Consider the following 27,028-nt stretch of genomic DNA (forward strand, 5'->3'; position numbering starts at 1 on the left):
TTTTTAAATATTGAAAATAAATCAGCACAATCAACGAAATCAATCTGTTATTAGCAGAAAACAATCATTTATACAACAATCTAAACTTTCCACTCTTCTCATTATACGGGAACGAAATACGCAAACAGGCATTACGACGCCATTTCCCACTCTCCTCCTCAAAGCTCGACGAGTGGATCCACTCTAACGTCCCAAATACTCCACTCTCTTCTTCAGGGTAGACAACGTGATCCGGTAGCGGCGGTAACGGTAATTGGAAGGCAGAAAAACGGAGAGAATTAATTTGTCGTGCGCGGTGGTTGACGGAGAGTGCGGGAAACGAGGGACATGAGGTGGGGAAGCTCCCGGGGTGGAGCTCCAGAGAGACCCCGAGAGGTGCCCGAGAGTTGCCGTCGAGCTCTCCCATTGATTATGAGGCAAGGCGAGCGCCGTTAATGGCCGACGGCGACATTTATCGCGTCAATGGACGCCGCGCGTCCATTCCCACGTGACGACCTCCGTCATCCGCTATAAATACGCATTCTGGTCCCCTCCTCCTTTAAACGACGTCGCGATACGTTTTCAGAAACCGCCTTTTCCGACCATCTACCACCGCGCATCCATTAAAGACTCGATATCTTTGCGTTTCTCGAGACAAATCGGTCCTTAAACGATTAGCGCGACTTGCTTGCTTTGCGACTTCTTTCATTTCCTTACCGTGCATTGCCAGCGTGTTTCAGAGTGTTTAAAAAATTTTTAAAAGCAATTGCATGCTTTAATACACTAATCATAATAAAAGTATGCATTCAAAATTTTAATTTTTCTTTGATAATGTTGTCAATAGAGTGTGTAATGTCCTTTCTTAGCTATAAATTCTTCAGCAAATTTAAAGCCAAATTTTTCTGAAAATCTCAATCACTCGTTTCACAAATTCTCATGACGTTCTCTTTCAGTATTATGCAATTAAATTAGATATTATTCAGAATTAATGTCTATCTATGTACTCTTGCAATAAACTGTACTTTCAACAAATCCAATCTCAATACGATTAAATATGATTCGCAAGAAAGGTTTCAGCGTCAATCACGCAGTGATGGACTAGAATACTCGAAACTAAAGTTAATTTCAAAATCTAGCTTCTGTAGGATATCACAACATTCCCGCGTTGTGATTTCCTAATCTAATTAAAAACTGCATCGCAGAAATACAACTGTGAGCAACATGCTCTTCCTACCTAATTTCTGCAGATTTCTTCTCCCGTGCTGCTCCGGCTCTCGTCATGTCGCGAGAGATTCGTTCGCAGCTGCCGTCGGAATTTTTCTAGCCGGGTCTTATACCGAAGCGGGCCATGCGTTACGACGCCGCAGTAATTAAAAGTGCTCCCTCGCTCCCTGTTCTCCGCCCACACCGTCCGCTCGGCGGACAGTACGCGCCGACGGTTTTTAATTGAAAAAATTTCACGGCAAACTTTCTCGTCAACTGCGACTCGCGGTGCTCTCAATGCTTTCACGACGGTCTCGATTAAAAGATCATACTCCGTTCTCTGAACAGCTGCATTCTCGTCTAACTGCAGATATAATCAACAAGAATTGTATCCGAAAAAAATGTGACAAGCGTAATAAATTGTCAACAAAAAAAAAAGTTGAAACGCACACGTCGCATTTATTTGACTTAATATTTTACTTTATATTTATATTACATTACTATATTTTATCTATTTTTCAAATATATTACTTTGAAACTGCACTTGCATTGTATAATTTTAAAATAATCATTTTTACTGGATCTATGAATATACTTGAGAGATTCAAATGTGAAATATATAATTCTACTGTGTTGAATCTCATATGTTTAATCTTTCAATACTTCCAATATATTTCCTGGCAATTGTTTAATAATATCTTAAAAACTAGGTTATAGTAATTTATAATAAATTAAATTACAAAATCAACGGAAATCTATTTTCTTTTACTAAAAGACACGTTTCTAAAATAAATTTTATGTAGCCTAAGGGCTCTTCTTAGAAGAGTTAAAAATAAGGTAAACCGGATGGAAAGATGGATCAAACCGAGCGATTTCACTCAAAAAGACAGTAATTGACATAACGAGAGACACATTAAACTTAACCACATGGTGCAGAGTATCGATTGCACGGTGTCGTTCGTATTCCGGTTTCTCTCGTACAACTCGGGCATACCCGGTGACTCGTATTTCAAGGTAGAAACGAACCACGGCATTCCGCGCGAAGAGCGCGATAAAATCGGCCGTAACGACGAGACTCATTTCCCTTCATATCAATTCCGCGGACGGACAACGAGAACGCGGCGACGCGAGAATTCGCAAAACATAGGCTCGACGATCGACATCGATGTGGTTTTAATGTTCATCGCCGGCAGTGCTCGCCACAAAACGAGTAATAAGTAAATAACACATCAGATTTTTGCCAAGTAACCTTCAGAGGGCTCCATAACAATATCAAATTTTGAAATTTTATTTCTAAATTGTCATAAGCTGCAAATGTGCAGACGTCTAAAAAATCTGTAGCTTCCCTTAAACCTATAAATTTCAAATTTTGTCTCTCCATAAATCCTTTAAGCTTTGATATCAAAATTTCTAATCTTGTGATTAGAAATTCTCTATGATTCTCTATGTTTCTAAAACTTTATATTTTTTTTTAATTTAAATTTTCAAGAAAGAAATTAATTTCAATTAAATATATATTCAAAAATACAATCAATGTTTATGCATCGATATTGTGTAGCAATTATAAAATTATTTATTTCTATTCTTTTATTTAGGAAGACAAAGCTTTATACGTCAGTTATAATATTTAAATTACAATCGTTTACTCCTAATTAAAACAAAGTAATAATAATATAGAATAACTGCTTTATCAAGCTATAACAATAAAAAAGAAGAATCTAAATCAGACGCGAATTCTATTCATACGATTAATTAAATGAATGCTATTTTTCACAGACAGCTCGATCCCGAAGACACCGTCGAAATAGCGCATCGTGTTTTACGAAGATAAGACTTTAAGGTCCTTAATCCTCGTCGAGATGAAAGCGGAGTAGAGACGAGCGACGTTCCAATAATCTAGAGCGTTACTCCCGACGATTACGCGCGCGGATTAGCAACCGAAAGAGACCGGCATGACGGCATGGGAATCGAGAAAAAACCTAGTGAAATTACAAGATCAAGTTCAGCGTGACATAGTCATAATATTTTATCTCTATTTAAACGAAAGTATCGAACGGAACTTCGTCTGCTTCCTTGAAATCGCAGAAAATTGAGCAAAAGCCGAGATGAATGTCAATTGTAAAGTAGATTTCTAAAACCTTGAAAACTATTCTCATCTGTTGTAATTACTAAATATTTTAATAGTGACAAAAATAATTCCACATTTTCAATTACGCAAATTTCCAAGTTTCTAAATTACTTTTTATTACAAATAGTTACTTGTTAATTTTTGGCATATATTGTATTATTATTTCGCTGTTAGATAAAAATTGGTTTTCGAAAATTAGCTAAAAAACAATCTGTACAAGCAAACGCGTATAAATTGTTTTTTAACTAGTTAATGCGATATTACATTAAATCAAAGAGAATTGAAGTTGCGTGTTTCATTTTCTAGAACACTGCGTGAATAATTCACGCGTTTTCGTAATGACCCAAATTCGGTCGTTAAATAAATTATCGCCAAAACGTCGAATAAACGCCATTTGTCATGATACGATTACGTCACGGTGCTAATCATAATAATCGCAAAAAGTATATTGAATTAATGTTGCCGCGCCGAGAGGATTCACCTTTCCGAATGTTATCTCTTCTATCTCTCACGGGAATAATTCGGCCTTCAGAAAAATCGGTAGTTATAAAAATGTGATATCATCGCGCGCATATCAATTTGATTATTTATATAAGCCTATAAAAGCCCACAGTGTCGGAAGTCACTTGTAGTAACTTTTGTAAAAAATTGATAGAGAATTGAATGATAAAGAAATGAATTTTAGAAAAGAGCAAAAATTATTTTGAAGAAGATATACATGGAAAAGGCATAATGCGAGCAAACAGCTGACGGAGTTGACTCTATTTTACATATTATTTAGGTACAACTTCTAGCATTTTACAACAGAATTTCGTATTAATTCAGGTTGTACATAGAGCTTCATAAAATGCAACCATTAAATTCACACAGTGCTCCGAAATTGTGCATTTTTGTCAGCATTTGTTGTTGATCTCACCATATTTACACGTTTCAACTGTCATTTAAATAACGGAACTAAAAGCTGATACGATATACGGTAACCAATTCGAGAGCATTCGCAAATATAACGGTGATATAAATCTTTTATGGCAAAAATGTTAAACGTGGAAGGGAAATCGTATAGTTACAGTTTCATTTCCTGAATCGCTCCTATCACTTTCAACCGCGCACAGAGTAGGCGAGGTGAGATGGGCAGAAAAAATCTGCTCTACTCTTCCCTACTTCCACGCATAAACTTCGAAAACTGTAATTTGTGAATTTTGTTCGTGTCAGCCGATAAATGTCGTGCGACAAATGTCGGCCTTGCCCTGCCGGGGATTGAAATATTTATGCCACGTAGAGTGCCGGTTAAATGTGCGTTCGCGAATACCGCTTGATTTACGACGGTAGACTATATCAGCTTGATAATTTTGTTCTGTTCCTGTATATATATATATATATATGTTATATATATATATGTATGTATGTATGTATGTATGTATGTATGTATGTATGTATGTATGTATGTATGTATGTATGTATGTATGTATGTATGTATGTATGTATGTATGTATGTATGTATGTATGTATGTATGTATGTATGTATGTATGTATGTATGTATGTATGTATGTATGTATGTATGTATGTATGTATGTATGTATGTATGTATGTATGTATGTATGTATGTATGTATGTGTGTATGTATGTATATATGTATGTATGTATGTGTGTATGTATGTATATATGTATGTATGTATGTATGTATGTATGTATGTATGTATGTATGAATGTATATATGTATATGTACATTATATATATGTGTGTATGTACATACGTATATGATAAGTTAATTTCTTTGGAATCTGGTCGATAAACTCGATAAACGCAATTTAACTATCAATATTTATGCAAAAAAACTAAATTTTATATCATTGCTTAAATTAAAATTAAATTGTTTAAATGCGATTTTTTAAATAGATTCAATATTTAATACGATAGTTTCTTGTAACATGTACGCGTTTTAAAAAAAATATACGAACGATTAAATACTGTATGCAAATAATATTGGAAATAGATAATAGTAAATTGGTTATTATCCATATCAAAGTTACAAATTCAATCTGAAATAGAGACATATAAATTGCGTAATCAATTTTTCATTACAAGACCTTCTTTTAGATGCATAGTCTGACTCTAAATTATACTTTATTTATATCTTCTAATTTAGTATTCTCGATTAGAGGCTATTTTCAAAAGCGAGATTACCGTGTACGTCAACGCGAGACATTTCATTGCACTTTTCGTTCCAGCTATTTCCGGGTTGCGCGCGACCTCGCGTTTCACATTCGGCGAAACGCCATGCCCAAATTCGCTGTATAAATATTTAATTCCCGCGGGATTTTCGCGGGCAAAATCGATACGCGCAAACCACCAGAAGAGCCCCGATACACGTTTCCCACATCGTTGAAAAATCTACGCGGCTCTCTCGTTACGCAAATACTTGAGCTGAGTTGAAAATCGAAGTGATACATGTTTGAATTGTCACTGAATAATCCAAGATAATGATAAGACAAAAATTAGATCGTGTAAGTAATGGAATTGTTATTGTGCTGAGTAATGTAAAAAAAGCAATTACTTTTTGTTAAATTTAATTCATAAGTAACATGTATAATTGTATTTTATGAATCTTTCTCTCTCATACATCTATCTATATGTACCACATGTATAATAAAAATACCTAACATAATATGAACATATTATTGTTGACATCATTCATCTTCGTTAGCCCAATTGTGTAAACACTGTCCGGAAACTAAATTTTTAAAAAGTATCTTACTAATAAAAAGAAAGATTAATTTAGAAAACGTTATTGTATTTAATTTACGTATCGTATTTAATTAAGAGTATCAATTAAATCAATTAATTATATCTCTTATGTTGTTGTATATAACATAAATATTAAATTATAAATCGTAAATTATAATTTATTTAACAAAGCATTACTTCTTGGATCGTATATACGTATACGCGTTATAAGAAGATTGTGTAACGTTTATGATTTTGATCATCAAATTACATTTTCAATCGACACGAGCTTAATCCGAACGATTCATACTACTTAGATTTCCGAACACCGGTTCGATTGTTACGAGTCTGCGTACCATACAAATTCACTCGGCGAATCGGGCTTTCGAGAGCCGAATCGCAGAGAGTCTGCACAGCTCGCAGCGGTAACGACCGCCACCGTCGAAATAGAACGGAACGAGAGGGTAGAAAGGAGGGAGCGTGGGTGAAAAAAGCCGAGAGGGTTAGCGCAGAGCGAGACGAGAGCATGAAAGCCAGCGGTTTCGCCAGGGGGGTTGAAGGAGAAGGGTGGGCGACGGGGGCGGGTTCGAGTGGATGCGGATATTGCAGTCGGCCAGGTTCGATTTTGCCTTAACGGCGAGAGTGGATATCGAATGATCCACCATAGTCCGGGCACCTTTCGAGCCCCTTTTCAGCCCTTCCCGGCCTGCCCGTGCCCTCTCTCGCGAGTCTAGGACTAATCTGCAAAGGAGGGGGCTAAGCCCAAGCTGTCAGAAGGGGCGAAGAAGAGACTCCGTGAAAGCAGAGGGTGGATGGGGGAGGCTGGAGGGTCGAATTAAGCCCGGACGCCGGACTCTCCGTCGGTAACCTAACTCACGGGGATAGTATGCGTGCCGGAGTCCAGGCTGCTAGCCTAACTCCACTTAAATTAAAGCAATCTATCCTGCGAAACTCTCGCGCTAAGCCGACAGGTTAAGCGAGAGCGACCGCGTTCTCCCGGGCGCGCGCTTTCCTTTACTTTCCAGGTGAACACGTTGTCGACTGAACGCCGAGGATTTGGTCATGTGAGCCATCCCTTTGCTACCTCTTCTTATCCCCCGCACATTTATCCGGGCCATAAACAGCCGCGTGGAATATCGCCTTGCTACAGCAAATGATTGCGTTACTTAGTTTTTAAATTTCTACCATCAATTACACTTTAACAAATTTAGTACTATATTAAAATAAGAAAGAAAAGTTACTGTATTTGTATCTTATTACTTCATATTTTATTTTTCTTGAGTATCACTAATATTTCTATGACATTATTAATCATAGACATATTTATAATCGATTTAACCGACTGTTGTTATTTTCCGGCATTTTCATTCCTGATTTAACCCTTTTGAGCAAAACATAATTATCGCGGAATTAAATAGAAATGAGAATGTGGTTCCGGTTTGCAACGCTACTGTGATCACTTATCACCGTACGTTTCCCTGCTCTGACAGCTTTTATAAGGCTGGAACGACAAACGCTGCTTCGTCTCCTCCCTTTCATCTCGGTTTTCCTTCGCTACCACCGGAACGCGTTACACGCTTGTTTCCCGGCGGCTAGTTCGACGATCAAAGCGCGAGCGAAGCACGTACCGTCGTTTAATCCGCTCTTTTGGTTGCTCCGGTTACTATCCGTGCATGAACGCCTGCCTCGGCACAGATCCGCGTCGCGTAAGTCACGGAATCGCGCGCGCGGAAACGTTTAAGACTTATCCGGCTAATCCGTCAGCCGTCGGAGAAGCGCGACGCGGATTGACGACGTTGTCGACGATGATGCGATATTCCCTTTTTTATTGCGAGAATTACCGTACGTCGCTCTCCTCCTTCACAATGCAGAACGTGACGGTTTCACAATGCGAAACTGTCTTAATCAAAAATATGAAAAATTCGTAAACGAATTCTGTACTCAATGTACATTTTGATTAGAGAGAAAATTTTTACAACCGGTTTTGATCGTTAACTTCGAAAAGAAAATTTGAAATTCCGGTGGTAATATTGATTTCCCACTCATTCTTCATCACTCTGCTACTTGATCGCACAAAATTCCTTTTAAAGTATATCGAGAATTTTTCAAACATCTTCAAGAAAAACTCACGACTCTATTAGTTGTATCGAGATTTCTAAAAATAGCAAGCTATGTGTACTGTTGCACAAAAATCCTGAAAACAATTCTAAACGTAAATATAGAATCGATTTGTGACAATCAACAGAAAGCCAGACATAAATGACATTTGCCCCATATATTTGCGCTGATTTTAAATGCTCCAGTAAAAATTCAATTTTTCTATTTACGTCTTTTTATTACATCATTCGAATCTCTTCTCTCTCTCTTTTTGTTTCGTATGTATGCGCGCGCGCACGCACGACGACGTTAATTAGGAAAATTATATCATCAGTGCATCGCAAAATGTAACAACGTGCATAAGGATTTTGTAACGGCGGTCCGCATATGCCGCTGTAAAGCATAACAGTTTTTCATAATTACACAGCATAAAAAATAATTTGCGACGTAACGAGCCACATAACCGTAGCACGCAGGAACGAGGCGGCCCCCGTGGACGTGTTTTACATGCTTATACGTACCGCCACTTCGTAATTGGACGCATGTTGTAATAAAGTGTCACGAGACAAAACATCGATTTCATTCGGGTTCTAGTAGCAGCGCAGTTTTTCTTACATCGTTGCATCGTAAAAGAGAGCATCGTGAAACTTGAATAACCGTGCAAATATGCAGAGTTCATATTATTGTTTAACTAAAATGTAAATAATAAAATTTACGCGGTAGCTCGTAATCTGCAAATATTATTATTTTCTATCGAGTGAATTGTTATTCCAAAAATGTGAAGCTATCGAAATATATATTCCGTGCTTTACTGAATAGTATCTTTTGCAAAAAGATTTATCGCAATTCTGCAACTTTTTTCCTTTTTACGTGAATATTTCCGAACGCGCTTTGGTTGACGACGATAATCCCAGACTTCATCGAAAAATGCGGATGGAAATCGTGAGCGAAATTTGCAAATCAAATCAATGGCAATGCGTCGTGTCGGGCTAATTCGCGGCGCACGGACGACGAGCGCAACATCAAGGCGCGATTAAATCGCGGGCGAATGCCGATCTGAAATTACACCCGGCACGCCGGCATTACCGGATCGCGTCACCTCGGATTACAGTTGCGTTTCTGTCTTACTTGTCTTACCCGCGACAAGAATGTAATACAGGGAACAGGACACCGGGACACAGGGTGGCACGCGGACACGGAGGAACGCCGCTGTCACGAACGCGCGTTCCTTCTCTCGAGTCTCACGACGACGACGCCTCGACGCACAACGTGAGAACGATAACGTTCGAGAAAAAATTCACTTTTGATTCATAGCACTCTATAAGTATTTCTATCGTGCCAAAGTTTCGCTACGTAGGTATTAAAGACTTGTTGAGGCTTCTCAGAGCAACTCATATTTTCAGGTTTCAAGATCTCTTGAAACTTAGGTGCTTTTCAAATGTCGCAAAGATGTGTAAAACGAACAAAATATTGAAATTTACAAAATGCTAATCATTTTAACATCTAGAGTTTTGAAATATCGTCATTATTGAAAATTCATATTCGTAAAAAAATTGGTTGATAATAAATTGCGCAAGTATATTTAAGCTGCGTTTACGAAATAAGCTCTCTTTGGAACGTATCGCCTGGTGAAGATAAATGTAACAATTATCTCCTTTTTTCAATCGAAATGCAGAAGCGGAACGTTGCAATCGCGAAATTAAACGCATATGCATTTTGCATTCTATGGAGCGGCTAATTCCTAATGGAAACAAGAGTATCACCTAGGAGCTAAAAGCCGGAGGAGCTTTAGGGCAATCAATCATGCAAATTGCGATCGCAGCAAAATCTCTGGGACGCCGTTCACGATTCCATATGGTAATGCCGCTAATGCAACGATCGCGTATCAACGGACATATGGGGTGTCCCTAAAGTCACACTTGATTCTCCATCATAAAATATGAAAATGTGAAGAAAAATGTAATAACAATTAATATATATAGCGCTATATCTCATATTAATATTGCGTGTATCACGTGCATCGTTATATCCAAAAAAACAAGCGCAATCTAGCTCGAACTAATTATGCATTAATTATTCAGGTATCATAGATTACTGTTTACCGCAATTAATAATGCGCACCTAATTTGCAAATAAAAAATATTTATTATAATTTACAATATCTGCCATGTATTCTTATGAATTCCTTAATTGTTTAAATGTAATTGCAACTGTGATAAATCTGTAAATACTATGATAAATGTATGAAAAGAATTATTTAAAGGACCAGTTTACTCAAGGGAAAGCGTTGCGCAAAATACGCTTCGCATAAAGGGAAGTTACACGTTACACTGTATAGATACTTTACCGACTCATCGGCCACAGTAATAATTGATAAGGTTCATTATCGAGATGGCATCGATTTGTTGCAAATGCAATACACGGCCGTTAATTAAATATTACACGAAATAACGAAATGAACAATTTTCTGCTTCACTCTCTGCCTCGTTCTCCTCTGTGATTTCTGTGATTCACTGCTTTAACTGTATAACAATGAGAGATCGGAAGCAAATTATTTCTTGTAAAATTTTATTATGCCGTCATTTTCTACCTCTGAATTGGTTGTCAAAGACTAATTCTATTATTATCTTATGCGCTTGTATAACTTTCCTTTATTTATCTTTTAATATTTCTTTCATATACCCAAATGCAAATTTTTCCAAACTTACGGTTATTGCTTTCACTAACTAATTTAATAAGTTGAATTTCGGATAATTTTAAAGCATTCTATGTATATGTAAAAACTTGGTTCTAAAGTATGGAAAAATTAACCATTTTAATATTCATTTTTCTCATCCTATATCCTCTTCTCTTATCGCTTTTCCCTTCTGTCTTACTATTCACTTTCTTTCATAACCAGGTCGAAGGTGATAACTCGTGATTTTAATCGAGAGTACTAGCCAAGTTTAACGCGATTTTACGCGGCGCGATCAAACGGTCGAATTATTATTTCACCGGAGACCTCAACGTACCGCGCGCGATTATCGTGAGTTTTAATATCACGTTTTAATATTAAGCCCATTTTGAAAGGCTACTCAAAGAGCCGCGAGCGAGACGAGAGGCGTCATAAGCCGGGATTGTCAACGTGGCACGTATATCCACTCGCGCCTCTCGTCGCCATCGGCGAAATGCGCTGAATCGACGGCACAGGGCGAGATCCAATCGAATTAATTATCGTCCGTTGTTAATTACCGCGGACCGACCGATAAAACGCGGCCGTCCGTAATCCCGCGATTCGCGGAAAAAACGGAGAGACGAACGAACGCGGCGCGGAAAAAGCTGACCGGTTTTTCGAGAAAAGAGAGAAATGCACGCGCGTGTATTTCGGACCCAAAAATGCAGCGAAACAATGAATTGCAATTATCGCTGTCGCGAGATGCCGTCGCAAAACTGTTGGAATCGTTGATCGCGGAAACGTGCCGACGCGATGAGATATACTAGGTGTGAAAGACGGAAGGACCGACATTTCTGAATGAATTGTTATGCGACTACGCGCGATGATAGCTTCGCTTAGATAAATATTTTCGTTCATTTATTTGACAAAACTAGACATGCTCTCTCTTTCGGAGTTTTAACGACAATAAAATCGTTCCACGTGTATGTACACGCATGTACGAAGATTCATATCCTGCAATTATAATATATTCAAGAAAGAATTACGATGACGCAAATTCTCCAAATATTTTTTTTTTTTTTTTTCATAGTAATAGAGACGAAAGCTGTCAGATGAATTAAACAAAGCTATATAAAGAAAAAATATAAATTCGCTTTTTCACATATCTTATTTAGCAAGACGCACGTTAAAAATAAAAATTTTTTTTATTTCTTTAAGTTTACTTTTTTTAAAAAGGAAAAATGTTTATACACGCATTTTTACTCGGTTGCCCTCAATTAAATAAAGAACAAGGTTTTTCCTGTATTATACTTTATTCCACGCTTTACCCGCAGAATTGCAATTCAACCGATTTGTCTTGTCAAACGTAGCAACGGCAACAGGGAATTAGAAACTTCCGGTCCTTCTTATCCGGATTTGGTACTTCAAAATTAAAGCCGCGAAATCTATGTCATACCCGAGTTGCGAGAAAATTCCGCGCAGAGCTTGAAATTTTAACTCTTTTAAGAGGTGTAAATAAAAAATGATAAAATTTAACTTTCACTGTTCTGCTTCATCTATATATTATATATCAAATACGTATAAGGATATTCTTATTTTCAGTCTTCTTAAATTATATTTTGTTCTTACTTTTTCTTAAAACATTTTTTGCACTATCGTTAATGTAGATATATGGACATATAGATGTAAATGTATGCGCTCATACTTAAATTTATTTATCGAGATCCGTAGATTCGCTAAGCCTAAATGATTGCGAATCAATCGTTTTTGAAGAACGTTTTCTTTTTCATTTTATATATATTTAATATATAAAAAAACCTACACGACAAAAATTTATTGATTTTGATTTATTCACCGCGTCAAACTAACAGCATAGCTTTAATCTTTCGCAAATTCTTCATCGAGACTTTTAAATCCAAAGAGCGCATTCTACCGCCATCTACTCGCTAACGTAGAGAACTGTAATCCGCCCGGACGACACGCAAACACTTTGATGTATAAATATTTTGTAAAGGAATTGTTCTTCACAACCTACGCTCGAGAGACTGCTCGAACGTCGCGTCCTGAAACCGAAGTTAAACCGGCGTTACGTCAATGTATCCGGCGGAGAGAAGCCGACGCACGACGCGTCGAGAATCCTCGTCTCTATGATTTGCTTTGGCGATCATCCATCTTGGCGATGATCGCGTACAGATGTTTGATACATTGAAATGCAAGATTGAAAACTTGTTAGACTTGATTTCCCCTTTAGATACACAGATTTTGATAACAATTATTAATGCCACTGAGAAACGAACAGCGATATGTCGACAGTTTTTAATGTTTTATCCGTTAGATGATAGAAACGCGATTGTAATATTACCCCCAGACAGTATAAAGTCTAAAATCGGGTCATAAAACGCTTTAAAGACGTCTTAAAGACACTTTGCTAAAATAGTCTTAAAGACGTTATATGACCCAATTTTAAACTTTGTGTTGTGTGAGTAGAAATTACACGCTTTATCTTCGCTACCTAGTTTCACGTTCTAAATATTAGGATTATGAATTTTTTACTTACTATGCTTCTATCGGCAAGGCACTTTACGCAATCATCATAAAGGACGTCAATAATATCTTACCTGAAACAAAAAGCAAAGGAAATTTATATTATTATAAATTCATGTTATTTACAAGTATAATAATCTCGCATTTTTATCGCTAATATTAAAAAATTGCGATATAATTATTTTATTATTTATTACGCACTTGAATTGATTCATTAAATAAATTTATTAAATCTATTGATACACACATATAAAATCATTCACTTATAGATGAACGTGAGAAATGTATGAAAATATATGGCAAAATACATATCTGCATGTGTGATCGAGATGAAAACGGTTGTATCAATTAGGGATGTAACAATATATTATTAAGAGAGCCATCTGCAGTTGAAGGATGTTATAACCAATTAGCAATCATTAAAACTCATAACGTCAAGGCGTATACGTTCTATCTGTTGCTATTAATGATTACGACTATTGATATATTGTCGGTTCTTGTAGCACGAAGAGCAATTTATATTCTCGATTATCGATGCGAACATCGTTTGCACTTAGAGTATGAAAGATCGAAAGGAAGCGACTGTTTACTCATAAATCTACTGCTCCATCAACATGGAATAATAGGCTTCTGAGAAAAGAAGCGAATTGCGTTTGCAGTTGAAATAACAGAAAATGACAGGAGATTATTGTTTACTCAGGAGATGGGCTGGTCTATCATCAATCAAAATGAAATGGTAGACTTCTAAGTGAAGCAATTATTGTTCAAAATACCTTTCAACCAATTTTGCATACAGAGTATTTCAAAAATTTTCAAAGAAACTTTAATTCTAATTTCGTATAAAATTCTATATCTAGTTTGATATTAAACATATACAGAGTCATCAAATTATTTAAAGAAATCTTGCATAAAAGGAACGCATAGGACGACGGAACCTCATTAATGTAGAGTAAAAATCAATCAACGAACGCATCGAGGAGTTAATTATCTATATTGTGCAGCATATTCTGTGATCCAAACTGCCGTAAACGCCAGGAGCACCGAAGCGGCGCGGCGCGGCGCGTCCTCGTCGTCATCCCGTTCCCGTCTTCGTAATTTGCGCGCATCGAAATAATCTCGAGACAAGAACGATCGGCGTGACGGCGCCTGTCGTAAATCACCGGTCGATCCGATCGCGGCGAGCGCCGCGGCGTCATCCGTCTCTGACAAAGTGCGAACCCGCCGAGGGATCTTCCGCCGCCCCGGCAACTTCCGGCGGTCGTTATTTACGGGGCTAGATTGGCGGGACTTGGGGGAGCTCGAGTTCCAGCGCGAGAGGCGTGAGGTCGGGATCGCAAATTGATCTCAGAGCTCGGGAAGAGGCAGCGGAGGTGGCGGCGGCGGCGGCGGCGGCGGCGACGACGACGACGACAGCGGTGGCAGCGGCGACGGAGGCGTCGCCTTTTATCGCCCGCCGATGCACTTCCTCGCGCCGCGTCCCAGCGACGAAAGTAATTTTCTTAGACCGCTATCGCGCGCTCCACGTCTCTCCGCGACGGGTCGCTTAAAAAATGCATCTCCGAGAAATCGATGTGTTATCGGAAGAAATGTTACGTGCATGCAATTTGTGAAATAGCACTCCGAGTGATGTATGGTGTTCGCGCAGCTCTTGGATTCCCGATCGAGCACCGAGCCTGCTTATTCCACATTAAAACGAGATCGGGACCGTCAATGTGCGAGAAATGCTTCTGAAAACGTTTTATGCGCACTGTAAAAAAAGGTCTACCAAGATAGAGCATTTTTGTTATAAAATAGTTAAACTGAGCATTATGGATTGTGTTTTACACGGACCTAACTCCCATAATCAAAAGTTCATATAATCAAAGGAAAATGATCTACAAATTATAATTTGAAAGTTCCATACTAGTAAATAAATATTAAAATTTTCTTATGCAGTTTTTCTTTTTAAAAGTTATTCTAAGAGAAATTTAAAAAAAAAAATATAAACCTTATCGAACGTTTTTTTTTGCGGTAGTGTATCAAGATATTCCGATAAGAAAGTACTTTTTTCTTCGGAGCCACGGATGACACAACTTTAAAATGAAATGTTAAAGCCATTATTAATCGCAGAAAGAGTGGAGCACGACGGCACGATTTAGGTAGTGGTTCGAGCTCGAGGATGAGCCGGTGCCGTAGGTCAGGTATGAATTCTTGATGTCGAGAGCCTGGGTACGACCGCAGACACCAGGATCCCACTGCGCTGGCAACCACCGGTGCCTTGCTCTGACAATCCCGCGGTATGTTAACGTCACTGCGTACGAGAGTTAAGGTGAAATTCTCTACGGTTCGTTCTCGACGATTATTCGAGATGAATCATCCAATGTCGACCTCATCGACCGAACGCGATCATCTATCATCATTAGATAGACCACTAGAAGCTGTCCAATAAGTTATCGACAATTTCTTGGCTACAGATTGACCTACTTCTTCTTTACGTTGTGGCGGTGCTAGGATACAATAACATCTGTTATCATTTTTGAGCTAACCATTTTGTTGTTAGTTATTATCATTTTCTGTTTCAATTCAGCAAAATACAAATTGTGATGTTGCAAACTCACGAAAGATATTTAAGCAAAACACGCGAATAAAATTTTTCTCTAAAACTATTGGTTTTCCTTTCGTTTCAGGCATTACGGATTATCATTTAAATTTGACCGTGCAAATTTATCTTTAAAGACTCAAATCGTGTAATTAGTTCAGGTGGTTCTCCGAAAACATGTACAAATCCTTGTCGCCGTCTGTACAGAGCTGAATCTTTGATAAAGAAAACCAACAGCGATGTTCAACGATGTTCTCGTGGCACGAGTTGAATATTCGCAGAAACCACGAACATTTACCGCTTTAGTCACATACACGTTGATTGTGTAATGTCCGACGCAAAGGCTAGGTAATTAACGGATACACCACTAATTGAATCGAGCTGAGCAATATACAACCATACAGTGGCATTTCCTAAAATTTCATGCAGATCTGGAATATATGTTTTCCTAATTTTCGTACTAAACACAAATTCTATCTTTTATTACAACATAATCTATTATAATTATAATAACAAAATAAGTCGCACAATTGTTGAAGCGAGTTGTAATAATCTTTTGCAATAATAAAATTAGTTTTATAATTACAAAATTATAAAACGTCATGTATCGATAATGACTGATATTTAATTAGTTATAAGAATCAATAACAGGCATTGCTTTCTGTAATGCACACGATTATTCGGATCGATCTTGTTGTAATTATAGTTAATAAGTCGATAATCATTTTCCAGTGCAAATGGAGAGTCGCTTACATCATGTATCAACGAGCGTTCTGGCGGTTCGCCGAAATTCAGAGAATCGCGGTCGAGAAATCGGCAGTGGCTATCACGTCCGTAGAACTCGAATTATCCCCAGGACCGGAAGATCAGTTCCCAATAATCCGCGGCACGCGCATTTACATCCGGGAACGAGGTAATAAATACGGCGTTTACACGGCGGTCCACCTGCACGGCACGGACGCGGCCCAGTCGTTCTCTGCGCAACGATGGGAAGGGGCCGGGATAAATTCCTGGCCACCGGCCAGTATTTCGGGTTTCCGAAGCCGTTTCGTCCGATACAAATGGACGCCACCGACAACCCGGGGAACTGCGAAACTACGAAACTACGGTACTAAATGGACCTACTGCCGCCGATGCCGCCGCCGCCGCCGTCGTCGCCACCGCCGTCGCCAGTGGCAGGATGCGAAAGAACGCGAACACGTGGCCGTAGGGGTGACGATTAATGAACTCGTCGTACCGTTACACGGCATCGCACCAGGTTTATCGTTTATGCTGTTATTGGCAAACAGTAGGAAATCGGTAGTTGAATTAATGTCGTGATATCAATGGTCCCCTTTTGTTACAAGCAGTTAAAGACTAAAGTTTTGGCGAATTTAGATTTTGCAAGAGTATTTTTCAAATAAATTTTGTTTTAATTTAAGCTCTTAGTTTACTATATAACATGTACTTATTGTATTGTAAAGATTTATGTAAAACGTAACGAATATAGAATTACAATTCTCATTGACAGAAGATCGGTCAAAAATAAAAAATACACTTTTAAAATTTCGCGCAAATATTACGAAGCACAAGAATATTAATAATATAAAATATATTTTACAATGCAATCCACATTCTTCTTCAAATAAATTTGTATAAAAATTTTCTAATAAAATGTAACTAAAAAATTAGTAATATTTATTTTTGAAAAATGTTCAAAAAAGTAGCAACAATAAATAAAAAGAAGAAAGGAAGAGTCTGTTAATGAGGCGGGAGTTTCAAACGTACGTCCAGGCCGAGCAAGAGCGGAAAGCATGACGAACAATTTGAGAGAGATTACAAAGGCCTATTCTGATTTTCAATCGATCGTATTGGCTGCGTACCGCAGATCTCCGCGAGGCCCCCTCCTCTCCTGGTAGGCCTAATTTCCATCTCGCTTTCTCCGGTCGAGTCCACCACACGGTTCGTATTTTGCATTCTGCATTTTGCATTTTGCCACGCGCGTTCGCCTCGCGCACGTCGTCGCGCAAATTTAGCGTAAATAATTCGAGCATTTGCGTTCCGTTTCCTCTCCGTCGAGGGCCGTACAAAACCGTCCTCCGCATCGTCGTGTTCACAGGCACGTGGACAGATGCACACGTCTGTCTGTGCATGTGTATGTGTGCGTAGGTGCAATTTGCGAATGTATCTGTGTATGCGTGTGTGTGTGTGACCGGTACGTGACGCGCATCGATACGAGCGAATGCATATAGGCCTTTCATACCTGCGGATGAAACGAGAATTCTCTTTCCCCTTTGATCCAAGGTTTGTGCATCAAAAAGGGGATCCACGTGACTTTTTTACATTTCACGCTAAATACGACTGATCGACATGCAATTCATACGCACTATTGACTGTGTTTAATATTATTCATAAATTTACATTGTGCAAAGTCTTTATGCGATTCCGTGTGCCTTCGCATGACTAAAATTTCGATCATTTTTAATCACATACGACTGTCAGAATAACAAAGATATAATGCTACGTTTGCTTACGTCACGAGCTACCTACGTCATTGTTCGAGAGATAAACGAGAAATCGGTCGCCACGTGACATTCGCGTTATCCCAACATCTACCACGAGAATATCGATGCTATTAGTTTAGCACTTGACAAATTGGCCTGTGGATTAAAGCCAACTTTGACATTTGAAAAGTTCACAACATTTCGTGTATAAACAAACATTGAAACAAACTGTAGATCTCTCCGTGTTAGATATCTATTATTCTCAGTGTTTGCCGTTATCCATAAAATTATCTAGATGAAGGAAACTTTACTCTATCTTTATCCAGATTTTAGAATGTATATTATCATTATCTTTATGTTAGATGAAAGTATTGTTATCTATTTCAAATGCTCTAAGTTAACGTAAACAACGAATATAAAGTATTGTCCTTAATCTCAATCTCCAAGCTACTATTTATTTTATCAGAAGAAATGTTTGAAATAATAACAGATTGCACAGATTGGAAAATAATAGCGCAATGTAAAAATTATCTCGTCCTAAAATTATAATCGGTTCGAAAACTTTTACAAGGAATTCTGTCTAACATTGTAATGTAAGTTATATATTCTCTCTATAGATCTTTTTACTTCAATTTTTAAGTGCGTACTAATCTAAAGCAAAAAAAAGCATTTTTGTTAGACTGAATTATTTAAAGAACTTTTATTTTCTAAGAAATAAAGATTTATAGATTTAAAATAAATTTTAATCTTTTTTAGCATTTTAAAATTAAAACATTTTCAGATATAGGATAATAGAATAATCAAGCGCAATAAATTACTCTATTATCATGTGTCTGAAAATATCTCGATTTTAAAAAGTTGTCCTAAAAAAAGATTAATTTTTTTCAGATTTAAATTTTTTTTACAAATGGTCTAGCCGGATAAGCAAGTGAAAATTGCATTGAAGGGGATCAGATCGGAGCTAAAATCAAAATTTGAAGGAAAAAAATTTTTTTTTACCAAGTTTCAACCCTCTATCCCTACTATTTATTTCTTTGGAGTGTTTTACGTATTTTTCAGTTTTTAATTTTTTTTACTCCTTTAGTTAAGCAATTCTTCAATAAAAAAAATTTACAATATAAATATTATTATACATACATTTTAACGAATATTTTGATCCCTCTAAAAGTTTGTTTACATTAAAAAAAAAATTAAAAAAAAATTTTAATTGCTCCAAAAAATCGGGCTCTGGGGGAATGCGCTTTTATTTTTTTTAATCACTTAGCACCAATGCTAAAAATCTAAAAAAATTCAAGGCACAACAAAAGTGAAAGACGGGATTGTAAAAATATTTTTGAGAGTGCACCCCCAGAGCCTGATTTTTTGGAGCAATTAAAATACTTTTTGAATTTTTTTAAATATGAAGACAAGCTTTTAGAGAGACCAAAATATTCGTTAAAATGTATATTAATGATATTTATATTGTAAATTTTTTTCATAAAAATTGCTTAACTAGAAGAGCAGAAAAAAATTAAAAACTGAAAAACACGTAAAACGCTCCAGAGAAATAAATAGTAAAGATAAAGGGCTAAAACTTGATGAAAAATTTTTTTCTTTCTCAAATTTAGATCCTAGCTCCGATCTGATCCCCTCAAGTGCAATTTTCACATGCTTATCCGGCTAGACCTTTTAGATTTTCTATTTTTGCTATTCGAGGAACAAGATCCAGCGTGAAAATAACTTTTTCACGAAAAATTAAGATTATTATTCCCGAGATAAGTCATCGCGTGACAGAAAAACCATTGTCTTGGGAAACTCTTACAAGAACAACTTTATTAAAAAAAACTTCTTCACTTTCGGAAGTTTAATTTTTCAAATCCAAGAATGCTGCAATTTTACACCCAAAGAAAGAATTAGGACATTATCGCTCTTTTCTACACTCGCCAAATCAAGGAGGAGAAGTATCGTTCTTTAAAAGACCACTGCTCCGATCTTCTACACTCTCGAAAAGAGTTAAAATCTCAACTTTAAAAATAAGGAATCCTTTCGCGGAGGATAAAATCGTTATCCCTGAGGAGTTTCCGCGCGACAAGTGAATCACCGTCCCGAGAACAACTCTAGCTGGCGGAACGGCTCCGTGGGTATTCCCGTTAAGTAAATATGCACATCGAAGCAGACAATCCGGCTATTGCCGGGAGAATACGCGAATATTTCGTCAACATGGCTGCCGGCATAAGTCTCTCTCGCGCGATTTCCATCTGGCACAGATGAGAGACGCAGAAAAGGACGGTAGAGGCGCGAGCAAAGACGCGCAAGGAGATAAGAGGGGCGAGATAAGAAGAGGAATGGAGGACACGTTTTCCAGCATCCGGCGTAGCGCGCGTCTCGGTGAAGTGAGACGTCTTAGCCGTTGACGGTGGATGGTCGTCAACGTGGAAAACGCGAGCGAGACCTGTGGGAAGGAAGAGGTTTGGGGAGTACGAGAGAAGAAGCGTGAGAGGGTGAAGGGTGACGAAGAATTCCAACGAAGGAAGCGGGACGTAAAGCGGCGAAGACAAGGGTGGAGGAGCACAGGCCCCGCGAGAAGGCATCGTCTTATTTGGACGCTGATTTGAAGCGAGCGCTCGAGAATTTGACATTTCCGCCAACTTTCCGAGGCTTACATAACCCTCGCGCGCCTCCTCTCTTTCTCTTCTCTTTCTCCTTTCTCTCTCTTTATCTGGGAAACGTGGCTCCTCCCTCGCATACTCACGAAGAAGAAGCAGCGCGAGAATTTCAAAATATCAAGGCAAACTTTGATATCGAAACGGCTATTTTCTAGATGATACTTATAGATATCACGGATACATTTTTATGCACTACGTTTAGTACTAAATGCATCTAATTTGAAATTTTGCTTATTTAAGACCAGTATTGGCCGTATGATCAATTTTTCAAACATATTAATTGGCTATAGAATAAATAAGTTCTTCCTGTTCTCCAGAAATCTTCTATCCTACAGTTAATTAACATACTTAAAAAATTTATTGCACGATAAACATAATAGTATTCTTATACTATTATAAATGTTCTATACAAGAAATCAAGTTTTGATTGATAACATTCCATGCAGCATTATCCTGATATAATTTTTTTAAATATTTCTTTTCTAAATTATATATAATCCAAAAATACTAGAATTAATTTTCTCTTTACTATTATTAAAACTGTTATTAAAATTATTATTATTAAAATGGTGAGAAACGCAATTTAATCTGATAATATATTTAGAGCAAATAGTATTGAATTTTATAAGTCACTATAAAATTCAATAAATTTTTTTACAAATTTTTAAATAAATTAATACAATTCAAGAGTATATTTACTGTAGTAAAAACTAAAATAGCTTTAAATCATTTTGCAGACAATTAAAGAAGATTCACTTCAATTGTTATTGGAGCAATAGACACACTCTTGTATGTATTATTAATTTAACTTTAACATTGAATTGACTCGTTAATAATCTGACATAATCATGTTTGAATAACGGCATTGTCAACACTCACTGTTTCATCTGATTAAAACGGTCAATCATAACAATTTTAATTTTTCAGACTACATTTCTCTTCAAAAGATAGCGATGCTGAAACGTTTCCAATAATACTTTCAAACGATTATTTGTGATTTGCCACAGTTACTAAATAGTATATTATTTTATCATAGCTTAAATATTATATTTCTACATGTGTATTATTTTCATTGTAAATCCTACTATAAATATTTTCTTATTAAACATGAACTCAAAAAGAATAGAAATATAATTATTCTAATTTACTCAGAGATAAATAATTGTTTTTTCAAGCACCACAATCGGACTTTGAACTATCCAGATACAGATCGGAAGGACATCAATGTGTCCTTCCGGAAACACAGCACATAGACGAAGGCAAGATACATCCCCTTCAGGTAACAAGAAGAGGGCGACAGCCGGGCATCGACAAGGGGATGGAAAGCGTGCTCTGGCAAAACAATCAATTATCCGGGAAACTTTTGAAAGCGATGGGATCGGGGCGGCTTTTTCTATAGCCGAAAGCCGATTCCCGCGATCAGTTTCGAAAGGGGGACGGCTAAAAAGGCTAGTGGTAGAGTACGATGGAGACGATGAGAGAAAGAGAGGGAGAGAGAGAGGAGAGTAAGAGAGAATGAATGAGTAGAGAGAGGAGAGTGCAAGAGATCGGCTACTTTAACCCAAGTCTTGGAAAGTTCTTCGTACAGTCCCTTCACTTCCTCGCCCTCTCCCCCGACCAGCTTGCTACCCTATCCCCTTCCCCAATGTTCTTAGGGGTGAAGGAATTGATTCGTGTTTCGTACTTTTCACGATTACAACGACTGTCGAATATAAATCGACGGAAGCAACGGCAGGACAAGTTTCTGCCGAGCAGGAGCGTACCATCCCTTCGGCAAGATTTAATTGCGGAATACGAAAATTCGTCGATGTAATTCTTGTCATGTTATCGAGGTTTCTTGAAGAAATTTAAAAAGCCGGATTTGAATTCGCTTATCAAATTTATACTTTTTAGATCTCTATTTTATTGGCATTTTCGAAGCAAAATATTTTCTTTTTTCCCAAGTCAACTAAATAAAAATTAATAATCAAATGTTGTTTTTACATGAAAGTTTTTCCGTATGTTTTATTTTATTAACTAAAATAATCTAATTTTAAAAACTGTAATTATAAAAAAATATCTCTAAAAATGATCTCGTGGTAACATAAAAAATAATCCAACGCAATTGTATATTCCCGTAATAACAGTTATAAATATAATTATATAAAACGCTTCATTGTCTACAATAAAGAGTACAAAAGAAAGCCTTTAACAATGGCGACTGTTGAATCCAAGAAAGAATTGACAAAAGAAACAAAAAAGTTCTTTTCTGAAACGTGTGTTTCGGTTTAGTGTTGCTTCGAATATTTTGTATTATTCGATATTTAGCGTATTTAACAGAAGATTCTATTCTTACATTTGTTTTTCTATACAATTAAATCTAAAATTTTTTAATTATTGTTAATATGTATGCTGATTAAATTACTTTCAAACAAATTTCTAAATATTTTATTCCATTATATATTTGGGTTTTTATTTTTCATGACTTATATTAATTTATCATTATTGTCATTAAACGCCGACGAATTTGTGAAATCATAGCGTATGCGTTTACGCCAGCACTCGCGCATATGTGTATATGTATGTGTCTATAATATGATCAATTTATTCTAATCCGTAATCTTCAACAAGGTCTGCGAAATCGTCGTAGAGATACACGATGAAGTGCATTTAATATGCGCGCCACGAAGTCGGAATGCCTCCACCGTCTAATTTATGCGATTGCGGGCCCGATCTCGCGTTTCGCGCCATTGTTCTCGTACAATAAGTCTCGCGGTTAAGCGTCATTCCTTTCGATTTACCCTCGGTGAACGCAAACTCCAAGTTTCTCCACCGATTCCCATCGGAGAATTTCCATGCCATTATGAAAAGATTACGGCGACAGAAATATTATATTACTATGTCATTTCGTACAATTACATTCCATTATTTATTTTATGTACACATATTTTTGTTTGACAAATTTTCATATGTAAACAGAAACATATATAAATATTTAATCAATAACTTATTAACTATCGTTTTTCTTTATTAAGACAGATAATTGAATTGTTAGAATAATGATATAAATCAATATGATATGATAAAGAGTTTGTAAAAATAAAAAAATAAAATATATAATTAAATAAAATATTTAGAAATTGTTTTGATAATAATTTAATTAACATATATAGTAACAACAATTTCAAAAATTCAGATCTAATATATATATATTTTTTTTTTAATAAAAACAAATGCAAGAATAGAACCTTACTAATAAGATAAACAAATGGCTATTCATCTACGTTATATACAATATCATTCATTATAATTCTTTAGACAATTGGAATGTATGATTTGGACATCATGGGCGGAAATTTGAAAAGTTAGTCACCGAATGGAGATATTCTCGCTGAAGAGAGTTATATGTTGTCGAGGTCAACGAGAAGAGAGTGGATGCTGAGCGGACAAAGTAATCTCGGCCCGTTCAGGAAGCTAAGGAGAATCGGGGAAGATGGCCAGAAGTGCCAAGACGATCTTCCCAAAGTGCGGACTCGCATCAATTAACGCCAAAACTCTGAAGGGGTCTTCAAAGGAAAGACGGTCGGTCCATTATTCGCGTAGCACTCGCACTACTATTGAAGTAGATTTATCCAATAGAATAGTATCCATTCTAAGAAGATCTTAGCAGGCAATAATCCAAACGTCTAACTTATGCTTGATATTAATTGAAAAAGTCAAATCCAATAATCGTTTGTAATAAGTTCTATGGCAGCAATCTTACTTAAAACTACAAAAGAAAAATATGAAATTAATTTTATGAATATGATTATATAAGTTTAGATTATGTAATGTTCCTTTTTTTAATTTAACGCTGGTTACAAATACTTTGAAAAATATAAATAAGACGAAAAAACGAACAACAGAGAGAAAACAACACAATTATACATAAAACTTATTTTAATTAATTTACTCCATATCAAATAAAAATAATTTAATTATGATGTCAAAATTAACTCACTAATCTCGCTTATTAATATTCAACATTAAAAATTTATCTTATCACAAATATTGCTTATGTAATATATAATAAATATTTTCACCAAATTTTTTTATGTGTTTCACAGCAAATCCAAGTGTGTAAAATGTGCAGTCATTTTTTATGCATTAAATTAAATTTATGCGTATAATTTTTATACTTGTTAAACGCTCTGACACGTATTAATATTAAATTATACGTCTAAGCATATGAAAAAATTACACGCACATAAATGCGTAGATGACTACATAATTTTATACACAAAAATATACACTTGAATTTGCAACGTAGGGTCGTCTCTGAGAGTCTGAGACCGAGAGTCGCGCACTACGAAACAATGGTTACGATGAAGTGGGGTTAGGAAACGGCAGTAGGCACGACATCGATACATTTTAATTGCAAGCCCAATGCTTGGACAGCGATAATGTAAAATGACCGACGAGACATGCGAGGCGAGTGCGTCGCGAGCCATTAGCACCGAGTAAAAACAACAACAGTAAACAATAGGTGACTCACCTCTCTCATCTCCCGATCGCGCTTCCCAGCACCGATCGACGCGACGTCGACCAAGCCTCTGCTGCTCCTTCTCTCGGAATCCTTCTCCTCTTCTTCTCCGTAACACTCACACACTATCTCGCGCGCGCTTACTACCGAAACGCAATGAATATTGAATCAATTGCGCAGGCCATACGTAATGCCCGATTAAATGTGAATAATACACGAGAGCGCTTCGCTGCGTTGTGTTGGCGGAAAAGAGCGCCGATAGCGGATGACGTCAGCTTCACTATCGCGACTTCGATTTATCGCGCGAGTTGAGCGAGGGCTAAGAGACCGAAATCGAGACGGCTTCCGTGTATCCGTGCACGCACGCACAGGGTGTATGACGCGTGTTGTAACGCGCGCTAACATGTGTATATAGAAAGTGAAGGTGAATCGCGTCGGATTCGGCATCTTACCTCTAGCTTGACTCGCGTCGTGTCACCGTGTACTGCGTCTCCGTGGCGTTCCGTTGGCGGCGGACGACGTCAACGTCACCTCAGCAGCTTCACTCCGATTTACCGCTGCGACACGACGCGAGTTAAGATGCCGAATCGACGCAGTTGATCTTTACTGTCTCTACGTACACATACAATATGCATGCGTAGCGTGCGTTACAGCACGCGTAAAACACCTCGTGCGTCCATGGAAACCGTCTCGATTAGTCGTCTCGACTTCGGCCTCTCAACCCTCGCTCGACTCGCGCGATAAATCGAAGTCGCGATAGCGAAGCTGACGTCATCCGCTATCGGCGCTCTTTCCCGCCACGGAGGCGCAACGCACCGAAGCGCTCTCGAATCGCGTCGAATCGCGAATTACGTACGGCCTGCGCAATTAATCCTGCATTCGTTGCGTTTCGGTAATAAGCGCGCGCGTGTGTGACAGCTTGTGTTACGGAGAAGCAACTACGAAGGATTCCGAGAGGAGAAACAACAGAGGCTTGATCGGCGTCGCGTCGGGCGGTGCCGGAAAACGCGCGACCGGGCAGGCAGGTGAGTAGCAGGCAGGTGAGTAATCATTGTTTACTGTTGTTGTTGTTGTTTTTACTCGCGCGACTCGCGCGGTACTAATTACTCGCGACGCACTCGTGTCGCGTGTTTCGTCAATCGACATCACCGCTGGCCAAGCTTCGGGCTCGCAACTGAAACGTACCATGCCTACTGTCGTTTCCTAACCCCATCGTAACCATTGTCTCGTAACGCGCGACTCTCGGCCTCGGGGACGTAATTACACTGCAAATCGAAGTGCAAATCGTATTTATGTGTAAAATCATGTCGTTACTTTTTACGCATTTATGTGCGTGTGATTTTTTGTTCTTTGTACACGCTTAGACGTTTATGAAATATTGATACGCGCCCGAGCGTGTGAAAAGTCCAAAATTTACACGCATAAATTTAATTTAATGCAAAAAGAAAATACAAATGCGTAAAAAGTGACTACGCGTTTTGCACACTCGGAT

General features: G+C 37.6%; 1 protein-coding gene across 4 annotated transcripts in view; it reads right to left on the bottom strand.

Moving 5' to 3' along the window:
- Positions 1 to 27,028, bottom strand: part of LOC105205369 (RNA-binding protein Musashi homolog Rbp6) — a 594,533-nt gene that overhangs the window by 404,392 nt on the left and 163,113 nt on the right. For 2 of the 4 annotated variants that reach the window (XM_039452221.1, XM_039452220.1), the window contains exon 2: positions 13,343 to 13,403. The exons of the other annotated variants lie outside the window; for them this stretch is intronic. The gene's annotated coding sequence lies outside the window, so the exon portion shown is untranslated. The remainder of the gene's footprint in view (positions 1 to 13,342; positions 13,404 to 27,028) is intronic. 4 annotated transcript variants of the gene reach the window in all.

The sequence above is a fragment of the Solenopsis invicta genome, chromosome 7, assembly GCF_016802725.1.
Source record: "Solenopsis invicta isolate M01_SB chromosome 7, UNIL_Sinv_3.0, whole genome shotgun sequence".
Classification (NCBI taxonomy): Eukaryota; Metazoa; Arthropoda; class Insecta; order Hymenoptera; family Formicidae; genus Solenopsis; species Solenopsis invicta.